At 40.6% G+C, this 19,045-nt stretch overlaps 1 long non-coding RNA gene across 1 annotated transcript; it reads left to right on the top strand.

The window, feature by feature from the left end:
• Positions 1-16,722: 16,722 nt before the first annotated feature.
• Positions 16,723-18,609, top strand: LOC136228723 (uncharacterized). The gene is made up of 2 exons (XR_010688820.1): positions 16,723-17,262; positions 18,267-18,609. It is a non-coding gene; the product is annotated as an uncharacterized lncRNA (long non-coding RNA).
• The last annotated feature ends 436 nt before the right edge of the window (positions 18,610-19,045 follow it).

The following is a 19,045-nucleotide window of genomic DNA, read 5'->3' as shown; positions in this document are numbered from 1 at the left end:
ATATTGTCACCTTGATGCTAAGGTGTTGGATATGGATTATAGTCTTCTAGATTCTCTCTACCCATTCCCAAAGGCTTTCATTTTTCTCCAAAACTAAGTAGTTGAGTCTTACATTGTTTTGCTCCTGATATGGAGGTGAAATTCGACACATAACGACATTAGTGATCGTCGTAGTCTCTAACGACAATTTGAAGTTATTTACATGCATAGTGGGATCTCCGACTTCGTGTACTCTTTAAGGGAGGATATTTGAACACGTGACACATCAACTCATTTAGAATGCATGTGCAAAGTGTGGATATGGTGTTTGTTATTTCCGAAATTCAATTATCAATCTCAGCATCTGGCATGACATTCTTTAATTCTTCTCAGATGAGGTTATACCAAATGTCACGGGACCAGGTCTGAGCTACGCTAAAACTCTATGCGGCGCCAAGACTTTCCCCAAGTCTCAGCCAGCCAACTCCTACCAAAATGGTATATCCCCTTGTAAGCGTCTCGTCAATGCATTCATCGGTATTCCATCCCGAAGGGTCTCCCTGTACTTAAACCTCGTCCTAGAATGTGCACGAACTAATATAACTTTTTCGCTAATTAATCTTGCTGACTTAATAATTTTGGTGAGTTTATTGACTCAGCCTTTGGTCAGCTTGGCCGAACTTAATGTAAGACAGCTTTAGTCAGATGCTGACTAAGACTGTTTTACTAGTGAGTTGGGAATTGACACTTGTGTGGTCAGCTTCCAACTCAGCACTCCAATTTACTCAGTGTCAGCTTCTAACAGTTTATATGCTGAGTAAATATTACAACCAACACAAGCACACACACATATATATATATATATATATATATATTTGAGAGAGTTAGAAATTACTCAGTATCACTTATCCTGGTTCGGCCTCTCCGCCTACGTCCAGTCCCCATAATCCTCCGGGCTTTCAGAATCCAATACTGAGCTCTTTAAGGGTAGAGCACAAACCGATTACAGACAGTTGAATATGCAAGAGTACCTTCCTCCATTCGTCTACTCAACTCCTACTAAGTGCTACAACCCAGCACTTAGATTTCTCTACCATTAAGTACTAAATACCAAGTACTCAGCACGCACACTCTCAATGTTACAATTGATCACACACTTGTTCTTTTTAAGATAAAGAACACTTTAGATGATTACAAACAATCAATCTAGCATTTACACAAAGAATAGAAGATTTGGTGTAAGCTTTCTCTTTTGTTTTGAGTGCTTTGAATTTGTATCTTTCTCACTTGTAATTTTCTGTAAATCGGCAATCTTCCAAATGATATCCTTGTCCCTTTTATAGTTGAAATGTGAGGAACAAATCATTTGAATTTGATTTGTCCGTTGAGTCCAAAACGGCTCTTTTAGGGGGATAAACCTCTGGTCAGCTTCAGATGTGCAGGCCAATCCTGTCTTCTGAATTCTTCAGATGTCAGATTTGTCTTCTTCCTACAGACTTTGTTTTCTTGCGGCAGTTTGTCTTGTAGCATAGAACAGTTGACCCATGCATCTTGGAATTTGGCTTTTGCATAAATCAATACTTCTACTATTGGTGCAGACAGTTGTCGAATTTGTCTTTTAGCTAACGAATCAATCATGTTGTCCTGGAGATTACTCAGCTTCACTTCGATAATCACTGTCTTCGATTTTCACCAAGTTTCATACTGAGTTCTTTTTCTACTCAGCTTTCATGGTCAGCTTCGTTCTGTAGAATCTATTACTTGGAGCAGACTTCTTCTATGATGAGCTTCGTTTCACTCAGCTTATTTGTTTAGCTTTATTCTGAAGATGACTTATCTTCTCTTATGCTGAGTTGCTCTTCACTCAGCTTGTGTTGTGTTCTCATGCTGACTTTGTCCTGTCTTAATCTTTGTTTCTTTTTGCATGTATATTTATACTCAATATTGAACAAACGGATTAGTACAATTAAATCAAAGCACTTAAATTTAATTGTCTCTTAATCATAGATTAAGCTTAAATGATTTTGTCAAATCAAAATCTTGTGGAAAGGTGTTTCAACAAACTCCCCCATTTTGATGTTGGCAAAATATTTAATTTATGGAACTCAGTATTGAAATTCCCCATGATTGAATTACATTTTATTCTTCTGAAATTACTCCCCCGTAAGGGTTGCATATATTGTCTTGACTTTACTCTAAACATTAGAGAAGACATGTTTATCCCGACTTAGTTCAATTTGCAGAAGAGTTTAAATGTTTACTCAGTTTGATACATGATTATTTTGGTATAGTGAGTACTGAGATTTTTAAATTGAAGTTATTTTGTTTGTTCAATTTTTTAGACAGGTCAGCACCGCAAATAGTTAAGTCAATTTGAAAGAAAAGATACTTAACATATATTCAAGTTATCAAACACACATACAGAATAAGCTAAGTCCTAAGCTGACTAAGCTATTACTTTCTATGGGCAGCTTGATACAATTTTCCTTTGCCTTTTGCTTTCTGCTGCTTACTTGCAGAAGCTTCACCTGTGTCTTGCTGAGTTCCATCAGCTTGGCTTTTCTCCCCCGTTTTGCCACCATCAGGCGGAGGAGCAATGAAGGTATCATTGAGAGCAGCACGAGTTAGTTTGACGGAGTATGCCTTGAGACGTTTTGTGCTTTCAAACAACCCATCAAGCACTGGAACGCCATCATCCAGAACTGAACCTGGGACGCGAATGGAGGAGTTGATCATGCTGAGCATGTATTCTTGTGACTTAGCAAACCAGGACATTGCTTCCGCGAGTTGGGCATAGGATTGATGGTACATTCTAATGATAGCCTTGTCATAGATATCACGCTGAGCGTTTGTATGACGCACATGGAGAAATAGGCTTTGAGTGGTTTGGAGAATGGTATTGGTTTTGACCATGTCAGTTTCCATCTCCTCTTTGCTCGGATTCAGAAGACGGACAGCTTCACTTATTTCATCCATCGTGCATTAGGAAGATGAAGAGAGAAGATCACGAGCGCCAATCAGCTCAGAAGTCAGTTTGGTGAAGCAATGATCTAACTCAGCAGAGGTAGCATAGCCCGTGTTGATGGTAGGCAAGGCATTTATCTGTCCTTGAAGTGAATTCATGTGGTTCACCATCATCAATATCAGTTCAGTCAGCTTGACAAAGGATTCTTGCTTGGGTTGCTGGAGTTGGACGGAAGTCATGATACTTACTAAATCTTTGAGATGCTTGATCTCATTGAGAAGCTGAGTGACAGATGAAAACTCTGGTGATTCAGCATTTGCAAACCCAGCAGCATCGGCATGAGAAGTGTTTATATCCTGGAGAAGATGTTGAGCCGAGTCGATGATGCGACGGCCGGACTCAGTGGCATTAAGATAGGCAAATTGTGCCTCAGGATGTACCTCAGTGGCCGGAATTCTAGTTTCACTAGATTGAGGAGGTGTTTGGTGCTGTCCTTGAGTTGAGGTGCCAGTGTGGTCAGCAATTGGACTTTGATGTGGATGAGTGACGCGGCCTCACGCGAATGAGGCCGATCTTAGGGATAAGTGTACCCCGTCGTTATCAAGTAATAAAATTCTGGAAAGTCCAAGTATCGTCCACAGGATTTATTTCTGCAAGTATCGAGCTACTTGGTTTCAGGTGTTATCTAGGCTTAGGGGGTTTGAGTTTGTTTTTCTTAAATTAATCTACTCCTAGGTTGAATTATACTATTCCTAGCTAAATTATCTGATTCTAACTAAGTTATTCTACGCCTAATTAAGTTACTCTACCCCTAATTAAGTTAAACTACTCCTAATTGATCTCTTACCAATGCAATTATCTGAAGGAACACGAAGGGATACGATGATAATGAAAATAGATTGTCTAAGCAATTGAATTAAAACCTAATCTAGGTCACTTGTGTCTGAGGCGATTAACCCTACCTATCCTCCTGAGGTCCCTAGTTCGTGATTCCCTTGTAAGGCCGAAACTAGCTCTAAGGCTCAGCAATTTGAGCTTAATCTTCTATAGGGTCGTCAATCCTATAGGCACTGACTAGGTCAGATTCAGCTCGCAATATGTGCCAACTTAATTTTGGGATTATCGAATGAGGTAAACTAATCAGACAAAGCGTAAGACAAAGATTAAAGCAATAAAACGATTGAATAAACAAAACTATAATATATATCAAAGATGAAAGTATTGTCACGAAGATACAATGAGCCTAGGATTCATAACATGGATCAGAGGCTAGACAGAATATAAAAGAAGAAAAATCCCTTTCAGGGAACCTGTCTACCAATGCAGGCGTCTTCCTAGGACTTAAGGATGGAGCTTGAGCAATCCTCGGTGAGCGGAGCTTCGGAGGTGTCTTCAATGGAGGTTTGAAGGATATGGAGGAGGTGGAGAGGATTTCTCAAGATGAAAAGCTAAGAAAATTACAAAGATAAAAGATACCTAATTTACATTGGAAAAATCCTATTTATAGACGTGGTTCGGGCCCTCTTCTTGACCTATTTCGTGTCCTTATGCAGGTGGGAAGTCGTGGGACCGGTCGTGGAGTCATGGGGGCGGAATTGGTCTTTTTGACCAATTCCCGCAGGTCTGCTCGCCGAGCAGGGCGAGCTGCTCGGTGAGCAGGCACTGAGCAGGCCCCCTGCTCACCCGAGCAGGCCTCTGAGGGCCTGCTCGGCGAGCAGGCACAGTCTGCTCGATGAGCAGGCCTCTGAGGGCCTGCTCGGCGAGCGGGCATGGCCTGCTCGCCCGAGCATGCCTCTGAGGCCCTGCTCGGCGAGCAGGCACAGCCTGCTCGGTGAGCTGGCCTACGAAGGCCAGTTCGTCGAGCAGTCTTGCCCGATACGCCCCCGCGCGGTCGCCGAATGCCAAACATGCGTTTCTTCGCCCAAACTTATCCCTGCGCATGCACAAAAACTCCAGATAACATTAGTCCAAAGGCTAAATTGACCCGCCAATCGCTTATTTTGAGCAAACGCTTCATTCGGTGCGACTTTTGACGAATCAATTAGCTTCAAAAGATAACGAAATTATAACACGCATGCCATTTTGGCTGTATTTGCCCAAATTGATCATAAAATGAGCCTAAACAACGAAAAGTAAATAAAACGTTTCCAATTTCTAACTAACTCACACAAAAGCATTTAGATGCGAGAATTGCTCGCTTATTGACTAAATAACGCTAAAACCCGTCCTAAAACCGTACACAAAGATAGGGGTTTTTTTACCCCTATCAAACCTCCTCGCACTTAAAACTTTACTTGTCCCCAAGTAAACTAAAAAACTAAACCCGCAATCACAAGCAAGCTAGAAAACCTCCCGGTTTGACTAGGTGCTTGACACAATTTCGAGCATCTGTAATCACATGCATTCGGAAATACAAAGTAGAGACATGATATCCAAAAGCCGCATTTCAATTATCATAGGTCATATGTTTTAAGAAAAAGGACACATGTTCAATTAAACGAGCTTGAGGGGATCGCTAAGTAAAACACCTCACCATAGGTAGTTCACTCATTTCACACAATTTTGGTGGCTAAAGTGTTTACTCTCGGCTTATGTTCTTGCTTAGGATTACGTTGATTTTGCACGTTCATCCGAGTTCCTCTACTATGCTATATGACTCCGATGATATCAAAAACAGCCTCAAATTGAGGTTGTAATGTGGTTAGAGGGTTAAAGGTACAACAAGGGTTAATAGTTCTAGCGCTAGAAAAACAAAGTTCAAATGACTTTAGCAAATATGAAGTGACTGAGCTTTTTATTCATTCATTATTCTCTTTTCAGGACGTTTTCTTGAGACGTTTTGATTTTAAGAACTGGGAATGAAGTTCTCCCCTTTTTGTTCGTCTCTTTTCTTTTCTTTTCTTTTTCTGTTTTTCTATTTTTCTTTTTTTTTTCTTTTCGGGATAGTGATGCTCATTCACTTCTTAGCCTTTTGGCTTGCTACTATGATGCCATAGACAAAGATAAAGCGCTAGAAACGACAAAGGCTCGATGTGAGCTTTGCAAAAACTTAGGGTTAAGTAGCAAACCAAGTGATGGTTTGCAAAAATTGGGTTAGAACGAAAGGAAAATCTATAAACTACAAAAATATAGGCTCGAAGGGGCTTCCTAGAGTGGATGAAAAAGAGAAAATAAGGTATAGAAAAGGGTTAATTCTAATGAGGCTGATTTCATCGTCTACCATCTCAAATCATTGCATGTAGGTTCAACACAGTATTAGGTGCAAAATATGTAATCTTTCCATAAGTCAAAGCATTCACACAAAAATGTCAAGAAAAAGAGCTTTTTGATGTTCGCTCTTGGGCTCAAATTCAACTCACAATTCTTTGGGTTTCAATTTTGTGTTTACTAGTTCTCCCCAAACTCAAGTTTAATATCACATGCCTTCAATTCTTAAGTTATCTACCTAAGTAATGATTTTAGCATTTCTTCAAAAGTAGGGTCTAAATGCAAACTTTAGCTCATGCTTTTACAGATACAAGGATTGTGTCCTATACCTAAACTAGTTGTCATGCAATCTTAGATTCGGTTCTCAGCTCTCAAGGACAAATAACGAAGTTTAGATTCGAAGGAGGTTCACGGTTTTAGGTCCTAAACATGCAAAACATAAATAACACCCGAAAAACGCTAAACTAAACTAGACACGACGCAACAAAAATTTAAAAATTTATACAATTTTTGTAAGTTTGTCTACCCCTCTTCCTCACACTAAAAATATGCAATAAGTTCCAACATTGCATCACAAACCATAAAGTACAAGTGCAAAAAGTTAGGGTGGAGAAGACAACTTACTGATCGGCCGGGGGAGGTGGCCACAGCATGTTGTAGCGCTCGTAGTAGTTTGCCGCTACATATTCAAGGCCCGTGAGCCTCCGATCCATGTTCTGTTCGAAGGTAATGAACCGTTGGTCCATTTGCTGAACAGTATTGAAGGTCCGAAGGTTAAGGTCTCTCATTTCTGCCATCATGGAGTTAATGGCTTGGAATTGGGCCTCCGTCCCCGGCCCTTGGTGTTCTGTTTGGTCATCTGCTGCTGTAGCTTCTTCTTCCTCAGGTTCGTCGTGCTCTCCCTCTCTTTGTCGTGGTGGGTTTCTTGCCCGTTTTCTTGCCCTCCCACTTGAGCTTGCTCCTCCAAATGAGTTCCTGTTCAAAACTGAATGGAAAGTAGATTTTCCCAGAAATGTGGAGTTAAGCAAGGTGGGGTGGAAACCATCTTCCTGAATGTCCAAATCTTTGAATTGGCTATCAATGAAGTTGGTAACCAAATGTCCAAGGCCAATGGACCCGCGTTTTCTACTTGTTTGGCTTGAAAAGCCTTCAAAGATGGCTTTGATACTATTAACGGGTTTATGGTTGGCCACACACCACAGTATGAGCAATTCTGTCTTTGATATCTTATTGCTCTCATTTTTGCCTAACAAGTTGTGAGCCACAAACTTGTGTACAAGGTTCAACACTGGGTCTAAGAGGTGGATTGGGCTAGCAGTGCGGGAGTTAAATTCTGATAAGCCTGTTAATTGTTCCCAAGCTTTATCTTTTGTCATGGGTTCCTCAAAACCCGAGACTGCCTCTGGATGGTTATAGACTCCCATCAAGGCTGCTAACGTAGTGTCACTGAGACGATAGGGTACACCGTTCAGTCTGAAAGAATGCTTACCACACCCCACAGGCAACTCCTTTTTCAAGGTGGTCAGAAATTCTACAGTGAAGTTGTAATATACTAGGGTCCTTTTTGTGGCCAGTCTATGCCAACCGTGGAATTTTAGGATTTCATTGAAATCCTTTTCCAGACCTATAGATGCTAGATATTTCTGGTCAACAATGATTAGAGTGGCAAGTTCTTGCCTAGAAAACCAATGATACAACATCCCCTCTCTCTCATCGACTAGCCCAAAAGGTGGGTTATACTTAACTTGCAGAGCGTCACTGAATTCGATGTCAGAGTCGGCTTCATTATCAACTGTGATCTTGGCCTTGCCTTTCCTTCCCATAGTGCCTGAGAGATAGACCAAACGGACTAGTCAGAATTTCTTCACAAACATAAACATAAACCTCCAAATAACCAATAAATAGGTAAAACCATAGTTTAGAAACTTAGGGACCAAAACCATAAGCTTTCAGTCCCTAAGTATTTTACCCGTAATTCTAAATTCGTGCAAAATTAGAGATACCCAGTGACTAAAATGTGTTAAGAATGTGATATAGAATTCTATTGGCAAGTTGTCAACTATAAACTGAATAGTTGAACTTTGAGCTAAAATGGAGATTTTACCCAAATTGAGCAATTTCTCCAAATATTCACAAATTAAGAACAAAAATCATACCCAAACCACATATTGATCATAATGTAACTATATATTGCAAGAATATCAAGAATTAAAAAGCAAGTAAAAGGTTATTTGAGAAAAAAGATAAAAACCCAAAACTTAGGTTTTGTCCCAAATCTCAAAAATTAACACCCTAAACTAAAATCTAAACCTAGAAACATGTTTAGAAATCACAAATAGGTAAGAATACATACCTTGGTTGTTGAATTCGGGTTAGTATGGAGGATTTGAGGTTTTAGGTTTTGTGAAAAAGAAAAAAAAAAAGAGAAGGAAAGAAAGAAGAGAATAAAAAGAAAGAAAGAAAGAAAGAAGAAGGTAAGGAAGGGGATGATATCCCCTATCCTTATCTTTATTTTATGTATATATATATATTTTTTTTTTTTTTAGTTCTGAATTAAAATCCCAAGCAGCCTGTGTCGGTCGAGCAGGGCGTCAGTGCCCTGCTCGCCCGAGCTGGGGCGTTTTTTTTTTTTTTTAGAACGAGTATGGGGTGCAAAGCTTGACAATATAATAAAAATACAAATTAAAAACTAACAACCAAATTTAACCAAAATAAAAAGAAAAGAAAAATGCAGAAATAATTGTTCAAGCTTTGAATTTAAACCGAGGAGAACTCGATTTCTCCCCCTTACTCAATCCTTTCTCAGGATCTTTGGATTCTTCTCCGTTGTGCTTGGGAGAGAACCCTGTGGCCTTTCCTGCCTGTCCCTATTGATCTGGGCTACCTGATTGCTCAGATCCTTGCAAAAAGCTTCATTGTTGGCAAGCCTAGCCGAGATCTCCTTTAAGAGAGTAACCACCTCGTCAGATTCCTTAGGAGGTTGCATTGGCCCTTGGTTCTGCTGTTGATATGGGGGCATGCCAAGCCCCTGCTCTCTATGTTCCTGAACAAAGCCGCTGGGAGGTCGAAGCACATTCTGATTTGAATTCCCGTAAGATAGGTTCGGGTGCTGAGGCCTCCTATAGTTGTTGTTGTTGTTGTTGTAGGAGTTGTGGTTGTTGGGGTTGTAGTTGTTATAGTTCTGGTTGTACCTCGGTTGCCCCCCAACATAATTGACCATTTCCACCCCATCTCCAGCGAAAGGGCTCCCTGCCTGACAGTCCTTTCCATGGTGGTCACCGCCACAGTGCACACAGGTGGGAGGTTGGCTGAATTTAGCCAACAGGACGTCCATCTTCCTACTTATATCCGCAACACTTGGATTTTGTTCTTGTTCTTCCACAGCAAACACCCGCTGCCTTGTGGGGCCAGCGAGTTTCTCCTCTTGCCACTGCACGCTCTTCCTAGTCAGCTCATTAATCATATCATACGCCTCTGTTGCTGTCTTCCTGAACAAATCTCCACCCGCTGCGGAGTCTACAATAGCCCTGTTGGTGGGTGTCAATCCGTGATAGAAGACGCTCACCAATTGATGCTTGGGTATGTCATGATGAGGGCACATGCGCAACATTTTCCTGAATCGGGTCCAAGATGTGTGGAGCGCTTCGTGCTCGGGTTGGTGGAAGGATGTGATCTCACCCCAGAGCATTGCTGTCTTCGAGGGAGGAAAGTAGTAGGACAAGAATTCCTTCTCCAATCCTGCCCAAGTCGTGATTGATCCGGGCTCCAGTGTTCTTAGCCATTCCAAAGCTTGCCCAGTTAGAGAAAACGGGAACAACTTCAGTCTAGAAGCATCTTGGGGAACCCCATTTGTTCTCGCGGTGTCTGCGCACATTAGGAAGCGATCCAGATGATCATTCGGGCTCTCATGTGCTTCCCCTCCAAACAATCCGGTCTATTGGATCAAGTGAATTATACCGGACTTGATTTCGTATGTATTGGCCGGAATATTCGGAGCGGCAATGCCGGACAAGTGCTGGTGTCGGTGTGGTGCCAGGATCTCACTCATCAGACGAGTGTCATTTTCTGGCCCGGTGTTCTCAGTGTTCCGTTCATTGTCAGTCATCTTGATAGGCTCGATGATCTCATCTTGCTTCAGTTTTCCAATCTGTTTGCTCATGCGAAGAGTACGTTCAAGTTCAGGGTTAAGAGGGACACACGGTATTCTTGCTGATCTTGTAGGCATATGCTGAGAAGAAATAAATACAAGAAATAAATGAAAACAAAAATTTTTCCTATGAAAGAAAATTATACACATCATACAACGTCGCACAGTTTTATACAGGTATTCCTATTGGTTTATATTGACAGATATAGATTGATGTACATGGTACAGACTAGTAGAGATAACAAGTATGTATAAGTATGAATCAGAATATGAACAAACATAACTATAAGAATGAGCAAGTATAAAAGGTATAAACAGGTACAGACAGACAAGTATAGATGAATTTAACAGATACAAATATACGTTTATATAAACAAGTATGAATAAGAATGGGTATGTACAACTACGCATGTTATACGAAAACATGGTAGATATAAACAAGTATAGAAAGGTCATATATACTTAGGTATAGATGAATAAACAAGTATTTGTATATGCAAGTATGAATATAAACAAGTATATAAACAGGTATAAATGATATAAACAAAGGATATTTACAATGAATGCCTAAACTAACAAATCGACCTTTGGTTCGATATTGCAGAAGAAATAAATCCCCGGCAACGACGCTAAAAACTTGACGCGGCCTCACGCGAATGAGGCCGATCTTAGGGATAAGTGTACCCCGTCGTTATCAAGTAATAAAATTCTGGAAAGTCCAAGTATCGTCCACAGGATTTATTTCTACAAGTATCGAGCTACTTGGTTTCAGGTGTTATCTAGGCTTAGAGGGGTTTGAGTTTGTTTTTCTTAAATTAATCTACTCCTAGGTTGAATTATACTATTCCTAGCTAAATTATCTGATTCTAACTAAGTTATTCTACGCCTAATTAAGTTACTCTACCCCTAATTAAGTTAAACTACTCCTAATTGATCTCTTACCAATGCAATTATCTGAAGGAACACGAAGGGATACAATGATAATGAAAATAGATTGTCTAAGCAATTGAATTAAAACCTAATCTAGGTCACTTGTGTCTGAGGCGATTAACCCTACCTATCCTCCTGAGGTCCCTAGTTCGTGATTCCCTTGTAAGGCCGAAACTAGCTCTAAGGCTCAGCAATTTGGGCTTAATCTTCTATAGGGTCGTCAATCCTATAGGCACTGACTAGGCCAGATTCAGCTCGCAATATGTGCCAACTTAATTTTGGGATTATCGAATGAGTTAAACCAATCAGACAAAGCGTAAGACAAAGATTAAAGCAATAAAACGATTGAATAAACAAAACTATAATATATATCAAAGATGAAAGTATTGTCACGAAGATACAATGAGCCTAGGATTCATAACATGGATCAGAGGCTATACAGAATATAAAAGAAGAAAAATCCCTTTTAGGGAACTTGTCTACCAATGCAGGCGTCTTCCTAGGACTTAAGGATGGAGCTTGAGCAATCCTCGGTGAGCGGAGCTTCGGAGGTGTCTTCAATGGAGGTTTGAAGGATATGGAGGAGGTGGAGAGGATTTCTCAAGATGAAAAGCTAAGAAAATTACAAAGATAAAAGATACCTAATTTACATTGGAAAAATCCTATTTATAGACGTGGTTCGGGCCCTCTTCTTGACCTATTTCGTGTCCTTATGCAGGTGGGAAGTCGTGGGACCGGTCGTGGAGTCGTGGGGGCAGAATTGGTCTTTTTGACCAATTCCTGCAGGTCTACTCGTCGAGCAGGGCGAGCTGCTCGGCGAGCAGGCACTGCTCGTCGCGAGCAGGCTCCCTGCTCGCCCGAGCAGGCCTCTGAGGGCCTGCTCACCCAAGTAGGCCTCTAAGGCCCTGCTCGGCGAGCAGGCACAGCCTGCTCGACGAGCTGGCCTACGAAGGCCAGTTCGTCGAGCAGTCTTGCCCGATACGCCCCCACGCGGTCGCCGAATGCCAAACCTGCGTTTCTTCGCCCAAACTTATCCCTGCGCATGCACAAAAACTCCATATAACATTAGTCCAAAGGCTAAATTGACCCGCCAATCGCTTATTTTGAGCAAACGCTTCATTCGGTGCGACTTTTGACGGATCAATTAGCTTCAAAAGATAACGGAATTATAACACGCATGCCATTTTGGCCGTATTTGCCCAAATTGATCATAAAACGAGCCTAAACAACGAAAAGTAAATAAAACGTTTCAAATTTCTAACTAACTCACACAAAAGCATTTAGATGCAAGAATTGATCGCTTATTGACTAAATAACGCTAAAACCCGTCCTAAAACCGTACCCAAAGATAGGGGTTTTTGACCCCTATCAATGAGCAGCAGGAGCTGTCTGCTCAATGTTCTGCAAAACAGGATGGGAAGTAGGTGGATCGGCAGAGATAGTTACCTGCTCAATATCAACTTGAGTTGGTGCAGGAGGAGGCACCTCAGGTTGAGCAGGATTTTCTTTAGCTTGCTTGTCTCCTTGAGCAGCTAGGACTTCGAGATCTTGCTCGGCTTGGTTTGGATTTTCTGGAGTCTTGGCGTGTTGCTCGGTATGAGTAACAGAGGCTTGGTTTTCCTGTATGGATGGCTCAGGATGTGATGAGAAGAACTTAAAGTGAGTAGTTGTAAGGTCTGTGAGTTCATCCATCGGGGGTGAATCCTCTAGGAGGTCAATAGCTGGAGATTTGTAGGCCTTCTTTTTAAGCCTTCTTAACTTTCTTGCTTTTGGAGGAGGTGAGTCAGCAGGAATGGAATTAAGTGATGATTCAATTCCAAGATCAGTGTTGAGCCCTTCCCTGACTATTTCTTGCTCTGGGAGCTCAGCATCACCTGTCACATTCTGTTCAGCTGGACTTTCAACTTCCTCAGCATTCTCTGTTTGTTCTTGCTCAGCATAAGTTTCTTGATGTTGCTCAACATCCTCATTATAATCATGCTGACCTTCATTGTCACTTTGTTCTTCTTCTTCTTCTTGATCAGCTGGATTTTGCTCAAGGTCAATCTCTTGGCTTTTGATGAAGTGAGCATCATCAGGAACAGAAAAACCAAGAGGAACAACTTCAACTGGACTCAGCTCCGCAGTTTTCTTTTTCTTCTTCAGAGGGGTTTCCACACTTTCTAGCTCCTCAGGCTCATCTTGCCTCTTTCTTTTCTCTACTGACTTACCTTGGTCAGCATCAATTTTCTTCCCCTTAGATAAAACTCGAATCTTCTTGGGGACAGCATCGACATCCTTTGAGTTAGTTTGGATTGCCTTGCGTTTCTTTTCTTGCTTGGTTTGGACAGCAGCTTCGACTACAGCGATATCCTCGTCCTGAGGTAGCTCAGCATCTTCTTCCTCCTGAGCTTCCTCCTCAGCTTCACCCTCAGCTTCCCCTTGAGCTGCCTCAATGACCCCTTTTCCCTTCTTGGTGGTCTACAAGAATTCGGGTAATAAGAGAACCCAGCCTGAGCTTGATAGTACTCCGTTGGAGTGCTCCTACCAGAAATACGGGCATGTTGAGGGGGCTGTAGGTCAGCATATGCCAAATGAAGCACTGCTCGAAGTTTGAAGCGGATGATGCTGCGTTGAACTTTGGGAAGATGAAGTTGGTTAGTATATAGTGCGCCATCTTTTGGTTTTTCCCCATGCACGTGCTAGGTATTTCCCCTTTGTGTCCAGCAGGTTTACAGAAAGTGACTGTGTGGTCACACTTCTCCTTAGTGGTCCTAAATTCCTTTCCGGTGTTTGGAAGGTTTAGCAAGGTTGCGAGATAGGAATGGGGTAATGGTGAGTTTCTTACCTTTAACGTGAGTGACTAGATGGTCAGCATCACTTCCATCAACGCAGAGGTTGGAGTAGAATTCACATACTAACCTAGGGTAGGTTTTTCCAAGAAGCGAAAAGAGTCCAGCCCATCCGTTTTTCGCAATCCATTCACAAAACGGTTGCTCATGTGTTATGAAACTTGGGGAGAACCACCTACATCGAAGAACCTCATGATTCTTCACACTTGGGTATACCTTGATGAAGAATTTCTCATTCGGCTGCTTATCCTTCTTCTTCTTCTTTGAAGAGGTTCCTGGGTCAGTTTTGGGGTTTCTGTTTGGAGTTAGGTCATGCTGACCTTGTTGAGGATGAGACTTAGGGTTTTCATCGGCGTGGTCATCGTTGTTACCGCCACCGGAAGGACTTTGGGATTTCGCCATTTCTATAAATTCTTTGAGAATTTTCTGGGATTTAGAGAGATGAATTCGAATGCCAAAGATTTCGTGTGTAAAGAGTGATAAGTGGGAAAACTTCCACTATTTATAGAGGTGCTAATGAATCCTATACGTTGAACTAGCTGTTTAACCTCGAGATTATCAACCGACAGGGATTCTGTCATTTATGACACGTTCGGCGCATGGGATTTCTCATTATTGCTTACGTTATCCTAGGTGGCTATTAATGCGCGTGCCAGCATTTAATGTTTTAAATGTGTTTTACTCAGCATTAAGAATGTCAAACGTTTGCGATTCTGAGTAGTCAGTTTTACGTAGGATAGTTGTGTGTGGACTTTAGTAACTCAGCTTAGGAAAAATCACTCAGCATGTATGTCTACTCAGCTTAGGGTGATTTCATGTAATTCTTAACTCAGCATGCAATAGTTACTAACTTTTCACAAATCACTCATCATGGAAATCACTCAACATTCAATTTAGCACATAGAATTTATTGAAGAGGATTAGACATACCGATAGCTTCCCTTAGTATGTTGAATTGCTCACGAGCCAAAGGCTTCATAAAGATATCCGCAAGCTGTTCATTTGTTGAAACATAAGTCAGCTTGATCTCACCCTTGAGTACATGATCTCTGATGAAGTGATGTCTTATGATGACATGCTTCATCCTGCTGTGTTGGATTGGATTCTTAGATAAGTCAATGGCACTCTTGTTGTCACATTTGACCTCTATTGTTTCTGTTTTGACACCATAATCCTCAAGCTGTTGCTGAATCCATAGGACTTGAGCCACACAGCTTCCAACAGCAACGTACTCAGCTTCAGTTGTAGACAAGGCCACTGATGACTGCTTTTTACTAAACCACGAAACCAGACAGCTTCCTAGGAATTGACATCCTCCTGAAGTGCTTTTTCGGTCTAGCTTATCTCGTCCATAGTCAGCATCAGTATATCCAATCAGTGTGAAGTCACTTGTATTTGGATACCATAAACCTGCATTAACTGAGCTCTGCAAATATCTGAAAATTCTTTTTACAGCTATTAAGTGAGATTCCCTGGGGTCAGCTTGATATCTTGCGCAATAACATACTGAGTACTGAATATCAGGTCTACTGGCAGTAAGATAAAGTAGAGAGCCTATCATACCTCGATATAACCTGCTGTCTACAGACTTACCTTTCTCGTCAGCACAAAGGACCGTGTCAGTACCCATTGGGGTTGATATGGGCTTACATTCTTCCATATCAAATTTCTTTAACATTTCCTTGGCGTACTTAGACTAACTTATGAAGATGCCATTCTTACCTTGCTTGATTTGAAGTTTGTCGCACCCTGGCTTCCGGTTTTCTCGCAGGTCGGGGTGTGTGGTCGGCTCGATCCGCCTTTCTCGTGTTTTAAGGTTTCGAGTCGCCACCAATCATCACTTGAAAATACGTGTGTGCGGGCGTGATTGGTCGCCCTATCTGTTTGGATTGACTCTGTATGGTTTAGGCTTGGTAAGCATGGTCTTCAGAGAGATTTAGGTTCGTTTTTCCGGTTACGTGTAGGGAAGAGACGTGATCTCACCCTACCCCGCCCGACGTATCGGTACTATTGTGATATTATGTGTTTGCTATTCGTATTGCTTTGAATTGTCGATATAAACTAGGCACTTGCGGGTTTTTAGGGTTATCGGGTTTAATACATAATTCTAATGGCGTTTTCACATCGATTAGAATTAACTTGGTTTATGAGTTCGAATGACGTTTTCACATCAATTCGAGTTAATTTAATTATGAATTCGAGTGACGTTTTCACATCAATCCGAATTAATTTGGTTATAGATTCGGATGACGTTTTCACATCGATCCGAATTGATATGGCTATGAATTTTATTGATCCGAAATAACATTTCGAATTGATTTATTTTTGAAGTCGCGCATATCACATATACACGACGCATTTGTACTTTATTTATTTAACGAATTAAACGGATTATATGCACATAAATTCATAAAATAAAATCACTATTAAACTTAACGAAATATGCCCGTGTCACGTAAAAGGACTAGATCAAAGAAATAAATGATAATAATGAAATGAGGGGGGGTGTAATTAATTTGCAACGAAACAAAACGGAAAAATGATTTTTGTTAGGCTAAATCAGCTCGAGAAATTTAATAATAAAAATGAGCTTAGAGCGACCACTTTTCCGTAAAGTTTTAATGAATTGTATTCGACCCGAGTTGACCCATGTTTTAATCTTAGGACAAAAGGAATTTTAATTGTATATTTTTAACATTTGTTTAGCGGATGATGTTCGGGTTATACGATTAATTATCTCGGGTTAACGACACCCGGGACCGGACAATTAGACTTGAACCGAAATGATTAAATTAAATGGGCTTATTTGTTCTAACCCAATTTAAAGGTCCAAAATTAACATAAAATACCTATATTTAGGCCCAAAACCACCCTCCATTCATTTTAATATATTCCACAAAGTTCATCTTCTCTTCTTCCCCTCATCTTCTCGGATGTTCTTCTCCTCACCCCTTTCTCCTACTCCGATCACTCCTCTCTTTCCCCGATTCGTGATTTCCGGACACCTCTCCTACCGTTTAGGTCCTCTTGGTCCTCCTATGGGGATTTTCGGCTATCTCTGTGTTTTGACATAGTTCGGACCGTTGGGTCCGTTTTCGGGCGATTCGGAGACGGTTGTCGTCCCTCGCCTCTGGTGATGTGTCTAAACTCCTCAAGAGGCGACTCGGGTTACGGGAATCCTACATGCAAGGTTAAATCACAAGGTTGGTGTTCTCCTTTTTATCTCTCTCTCTCTTCTTTCTCCGACCTCGGTTTCTATTCGGGTCTTTTTGCGAGTTCTATTCTATTGCCTCTGATTTGAGATACTTGTTGCGTTGGCTTGGATAGAGATGGGTTTTCATTGAGTTTGCTTGGTTTGAAATAACTATGGGGTGTTTTGCTGTGCTTGTTTGGCTTGGGATGGGTATTTGGCTATATTCACTGTGTTTGGGATACCTATGAGTTTATTTGCCATGCTCGTTCGATTTTGCTATGTTTATCCCCTGTTCTAGTCTCTGTTCTACTTGCCCGAGTTTGGTTCTTTGTGAGGCGAGCCTTTTAGGGCTCTCAAACCGGCTTCAGAAACGCAACCGGAGCCATTATCGACTGTGGAGGGCGTTCTGAGCCTTCGAACCGATTCACTCGGCACGAAACGTAACTCTCTATTCTTGATATAATGCTACTATAGGATGAAAAAGTGATAGAAATGATGATGAACAATGATAAGGAGGTAGTTTATATAGATACAAAATATTGTGAATAAATTGGAAAACGGATTAACCTTGCTCTTTTGATTGATTGTTTGTTGTTACAATATTGATGAAGAACTTGTTCTTGCTGTTACAAAAGTGTGTTATCCTTCACTTTTGTTTGCTGTTACATTGAGGCTTTCCTATTACACTGATCAAAATTTCAATCTCTTGCTCCCCTTTACATTGCGATTACAGATCTTTTTCTCCCCTCCCCTTACATTGTGTTTTTGGCTCTCAATTCCCTTTTCTCTTTACAGTGATGAAACTCTCCTATTTATAGTAAAATTTTACTGTGAATTATTGAGTTTCATCATTTTTCCCTATTTACTACTGTACCCTTGAGGGTTGTTTTGTTAATCTGCTTTCCCATTTTCACTTCTCGATGCCTGTTGAATGATATCATCCATGCTGTGTTGAATTATTGATTTTTTGGGGCAAAAATGCCATTTGGTCCCTGTAATTGTGATTTTTTGCAGACTGACGCCGTTGGACTGAATTCTGACCTGAATTTGATACGGACCCGGATTGAATTTGAATTATTTTTGACCCGAGTGGACTCTGTTGGACTCGTACGGACAAAATCCCGAGCTTTGGAATTTGTTAGGCTTGAACTTACAATAACCCGTGCTTTGGATTTTGTTGGACTCGTACGAATAATTCTGATCTTGCTTTTCGGGGATAGCGGGAATTTTTGGGTATCTCAGACATTGGTGAGCGGGTCTTTAGATCCGTCAAAATTACTGTAAAAACAAAAAATAATAAGAGAAATATTTATATTAATAATGCAATATTTATTTATTACCGAAAATTTCATTTTAAGCGTTCAATTGTCGTTAATTTATTAACTTCTCAATTTTTTAATCCATTTGTCATAATTCATTATTTAGAAATCAACTATATTCTAAACGTTTAATTATAATATAAATCGTAACCAAAGTCAATATTAACTTTAACTTTAATATTCGATGTTACATCATAATTCGCAATTCAGACTATAGACGTTTCTAAATATAGTTTACGACAAATAAATACGCATTGAAATGTTAATTCGATTGATTGACATCTGACCTTTAATTAATAAATTATAACTCGAATTCAAGCAAATTCAATTTTATTCAAAATATGAGGAACATATCTCGAATAAAATTCATAATAGGTCAAAATTATACCTTAATTCTATTAAGTCGCATTTTGAATATAATTCGATATTTTTACCGATTTATACCGAAATATGACAAATTACCCTTAATAGCAC

This window comes from Euphorbia lathyris, chromosome 5 (genome assembly GCF_963576675.1).
Source record: "Euphorbia lathyris chromosome 5, ddEupLath1.1, whole genome shotgun sequence".
Lineage (NCBI taxonomy): Eukaryota > Viridiplantae > Streptophyta > Magnoliopsida > Malpighiales > Euphorbiaceae > Euphorbia > Euphorbia lathyris.
The sequence above is the reverse complement of the archived record's forward strand: the minus strand, read 5'-3'. Positions and strand labels throughout refer to the sequence as shown.